General features: G+C 42.3%; 1 protein-coding gene across 1 annotated transcript in view; it reads right to left on the bottom strand.

The window, feature by feature from the left end:
- The window catches only part of znf469 (zinc finger protein 469), a 190381-nt gene that overhangs the window by 123332 nt on the left and 62049 nt on the right, over positions 1-5000 (bottom strand). Inside the window, exon 2 of the mRNA XM_080438311.1 lies at positions 318-368. The gene's annotated coding sequence lies outside the window, so the exon portion shown is untranslated. The remainder of the gene's footprint in view (positions 1-317; positions 369-5000) is intronic.

Below are 5000 nucleotides of genomic sequence, written 5' to 3'. Positions count from 1 at the left end.
TCATGTGGCAGAAATAGCAGATCTACAAGCTCACAAGTTCACAACACATCACAGTGCAAAGTGTTGTGAGCTTGTAGATCGGCTATTTTCAGTGTTCGACCCCCGGCACACATAAGTATAAATCCAGCTTTAAGATAATTAATGTTGAATATATATGTATTTTTTAACAAAATAGAAATGACTGTTTTGCCTTCTTATAGATTAAATATGTATATGGTTGGTTAGGGTGGACCTTGACGAGTTCAAAATATGCCAGTGGTCCGGAGCTCAAAAGAGTTTGAGAACTACTGCGTGAGATCATAATATGATGTACTTACTGTTGATGCCTTTCGTCAGTCAGTCATCCTCTGCATGAAGTTAAATGCCACCTATGAACAAAAGAGGAAGTAAGTCATGGGCTCATGGCAAGAAAACGTCCTAAAATGTCATTCTGTGGTCTTGGAAGAGGATTCTGGGTAGTTTGGGTCGCATTTTGGGAAAAGCCTATATATTTGTTTTTCTTCCTTTGATATCGAGTTAGCTTTCCACTTTGAATTGGAAATACAATTTAAAAACAAAATGAGCAACCGGCACGTAATTAAAACGTCCCTTTCAATGAACTTTATAACAGCTTTATTTATTTCTTTACGATGTTTACTGTTTATTCTCTCTATGAAACATTTACCACCCTGGTTTTCTTTCACCTCCTGGAAAGAATTAACACAGAAAGCTTGGAGCGAACAATATTGCTCAGAAAGGAAAAAGACAATAAATAAATGTGGGACTTGGAGCTATAGACCAGGCTAAATGTGTTTGATCAGATTTGGCAACCGAGATAAGGGACAGGAGGCGTTATTTTCTTTAAGGCCTGCGTGTGCCCTCTTTCCATCTCACTTCTGTCAAGATGCTCACTGATGCCCTTTATACTTTGATGCTCTGAGGATTTCTATATGGAATCCCACAGCCTGTGATGGTCTGCGGGCTGGGCGCAGACTGAGACAGACAAAGAGGAAGAGCCAGGGTCATGAGCCTCAGCAACACTGTGCCCTTCTCCAGATAAATCCAGCCAGACAGACACAGTTAATCTCGCAGGTTCAAAGCTCTTCTAAAGCACATGTGGCCTCAACCTGAACAGAGTTAGGAAGAGTGAGAGTGAGAGATACAGTACAGAGATAGAGAGACATACTGTAGAAAGAAAGAAAGAAAGAAAGAAAGAAAGAAAGAAAGAAAGAAAGAAATGAGAAGGCTGCAAGTGGTGTCATCTGGTACCAGCTGTGCGTGCATGTTTTTGTGTGTGTATGCGCTCGTGCGTGTGTGCGTGTGTGCGTGCGTGCGTGCGTGCGTGCGTATGTGTGTGTGTGTGTGTGTGTGTGTGTGTGTGTGTGTGTGTGTGTGTGAGAACAGTATACAGTACACATTGAGCCTGTGATGTTAATTCACAAATCAGTGGTAAACAGCTGTAGATGACCTCAGCCAACTTCATGAGGATATCAAGCCCTTCCCTGCGCTGGGCCATCCAGCCCTGGGAACATGACATGGATAGCTAGGGACAGAAGCAGCCTGAGTGTGAGTCAGACGGCTCTATCAAACCATGACCCTCATCAGAGAGTTCAGCATCGAGCAACACATCCTTTGGAGTGGTTTCTGAGACCGCACTGGCCATGTTAGAGCATACACACAGAGACCACTTTTATTAAAAGTGCACACACACACACACACACACACACACACACACACACACACACACACACACACACACACACACACACACACACACACACACACACACACACACACACACACACACACACACACACACACACACACACACAGCCACTTATCAGGTCTGCACGCACCCTCTTTGGACATTTTTAAAAACAGATTAAAAACGCACCTGTTCTCCCAGGCCTTTTAAATAATACCTCCTGCCTTGGAGAAATGGTTGGACACTTGCTTATGTTTTTCGTCTCCTTAGCTATTTGCCTTCCTGTTATGGCTTATATATTGATGCTTTTTTTTTTGTATATATTGATGATCCTTTTGTTTATTTGTATGTATTTGATGCTTTTGTTGTGTGTTTTTTAACCTTGATGTACAGCACTTTGGTCAGCCTTTGGTTGTTTTTAAATGTGCTTTATAAATAGAATTGACTTGACTTAACTTGATGGGTGTGTTTTAGGTGTAACATGAATTAATCCAATCATAGCGTCTTTTCCCATTCCCTTAAGACAAGTCCGGACTAAATTGATCCCAAATGACTTGCCATGGGGTCTATTTGCAGAATTGCCCCTGTCGTCCAGTTTCCCCAGCAGCCCCCATAGCATAAAGTGGAGCCCATAAGCATATCGCTAAGCTATTTGTTGCGGTTAAAAGTTTTTCCCTCATGAATCTGTTATCAGTTGTCATTACACACACATCCATGCCTTGGTTGTCCCACACAAGCCGCCACAGTCTCGTAAATCATGTTCTGGGGTGAGTGTTCGGCAAAACTGCCAATCAAAGTGCCTGTACTGGCCAATCACAGCGCGCCTTTTCCAGGACTTGGCAAAACACATAACAGCTGTATACGGCATCGGTCTGTTTAGCAGACTACGGCAGACTAATAACAGATTCATGAAAAATAAAATCACTTTTGACCGGAACAAATAGCATAAGTAGTGATATGCTTATGGAATCTGCTCTATGCTATGGGGGCTGCTGGGGAAACTGGACGACAGGGGCAATTCTGCAAATAGATCCCATCATTTGGGATCAATATGTGTAGGAAAAAGGCTACTGTATATGTTATTTTTGTCCGGACTTGTCCTTTAAGAGCGAGGTTCGCCTGCACAATGGTGCAGATGGAGGAGAAGCGAACAGACCAACTGACCGACATTGCCATCCTTAGAGCCGGACTGGTAGCTAAACATTCTTAACTGAAGTTCACTGTGCTGGTGTGATTAAAAAAGCATGGTTGCATCAAACAACTCACATCAGGACTAAATCCCAGGCAACCTGTGCGTGAAACAGACACAGATTGTTACACTCGCACACAGTAAGACACATATGATATGTGTTCGTTCACATTGGAAGCAGCAGATCTTCAACATCTGTGCCACATATTATATCTCATAGCAAAGATTCTTCTTGAAAATGTATAACCTTCCTGACAAGATAGGGAAAAAGAGCACTGTACTGTAGTGTAGTGTACTGTATACTGTATGACCAGGCATTTTAGATTAGTTATACACTTTCTATAAGCATATTGAGTTGAAATGTAAAAACATTACACAAATTAACCATTACTAAATAGGCAAAAAGGGCTTGAGTATATTTAGCAAAATAAAAAAAAAGGTCTGACCTGTGTGTGTGTGTGCGTGTGCGTGTGCGTGTGTGTGTGTGTGTGTGTGTGTGTGTGCGCGCGCGCGCGTGTGTGTGTGTTTGGGGGTGTTTGCACATGCGTATGGTATGTGACTTTGCTAACACACTGTTGCACTTTCTGTTTCCCCAAGTTTGAATGTGCGTACGAACACCTCTGAGCATGTCAGTGTGAGAGCTTGCATGTGAGAGCTTGCATGTGTGAGCGAATGTGTCTCTCTGCGGCCCATTCCCATTACCCGCGCATGGAGAACACACCAACGTTCTGAGTTTAAAGGTAAACACTTCCTGGTGATTCGGGCAGGGGGCGGGGGGGTCCTGCTGGAGGAAGGCTGCATCACTGAAGGCCAAACATTGCCATGCTCAATCTAAACAGATGATGTGAGAACCAGGGGACTCTAAAGAGTTCACAGTTCACCGACGGGAGAGGAAGAGGAGGGCCGCAGGAGGACATATATACGTCAACAAACTAGCAACAGCTGCACGTATTTTCACTCTACCAGTACTACTACCTTGTGGCATAGCAGTGGTGGCCATTTTGTGGTTCCACAGATAGAAAGCCCATTCATTTTTCCAATGAGATTTATTTTAAGTCTGGAACCAGGCTCCTGGTGAGTCATTACCATAAAACATTTGGTTTTGTGTCAAAACATTTTTGAAAACTGAAAAGGTTATTTATTAAATATAGTATATAATATAATTAAATATTCAAATAATTTAGAATTGTATTGTAAGTTGAAAGGAAAATATGAAAGTTGCAAGCATGAAAGGTAGTTTTTTGGATTTCCCATGGCATGGATTATATTTGTGCAATGTTTGTAGGCAATTGCACTACGGGTGTGCCGTCTATTCTAACTGTAGGATTATATCAAACGGATACAATGGGCATGCATTGTTCCAGACTTGCATCGTTCCTGAGTAGGCTGGTGGCACCAGTCTAGTACTTCTATAAATTACGCAAATCTCTGCATATATGGAGATCTGGTTGTTGAAAACCATCGACCGATATGCCCGTACAGTATACGGGCATATGTAATACGTAACATACGTAAACATTTCCTACTGAAACTCAGCAGGGAATACCAAGATGATTTGGGTTTTTTATTTAGTTTTTCACATTTATGTTAAATGTATTTTTTATCAAAAACAGTAAACAATACTCCATTTGGTGCAAAACAAAATAAAAATGTGTGGATTAAAACGGCAACAACATCAACACCCTTGTTGAGCTTGGTACCTTTTGGTATGATATGCAGTTTGTCAGTGCACACATTGTCAAAGGGAGTTAGAAAGCCGCCATGGGAGCTAATACAGACCAGAAGAATTCAGCTCCTATCTCATAATAACACATTCATTCAAACCAATGGAATCCTCCGCACTCAAGGTTTCTGTATTGCTATGTCATGTGTACAGGTTGTTCTGGTTCTACAGACATTGTAGCAGCATTAATAATAATAAACATACTGTATATACACAATGTAAAAAGAAAGGAATAATAAAGAAAGAAGTTTGACGACCATTGTCCTAGCGCCTTAAAATTATTATCTGTGTGTGTGTGTGTGTGTGTGTGTGTGCGTGCGTGCGTGCGTGCGTGCGTGCGTGCGTGCGTGCGTGCGTGCGTGCGTGCGTGCGTGCGTGCGTGCGTGCGTGCGTGCGTGCGTGCG

The sequence above is a fragment of the Gymnoscopelus braueri genome (assembly GCF_963280865.1).
Source record: "Gymnoscopelus braueri genome assembly, chromosome: 9".
Classification (NCBI taxonomy): Eukaryota; Metazoa; Chordata; class Actinopteri; order Myctophiformes; family Myctophidae; genus Gymnoscopelus; species Gymnoscopelus braueri.
The sequence above is the reverse complement of the archived record's forward strand: the minus strand, read 5'-3'. Positions and strand labels throughout refer to the sequence as shown.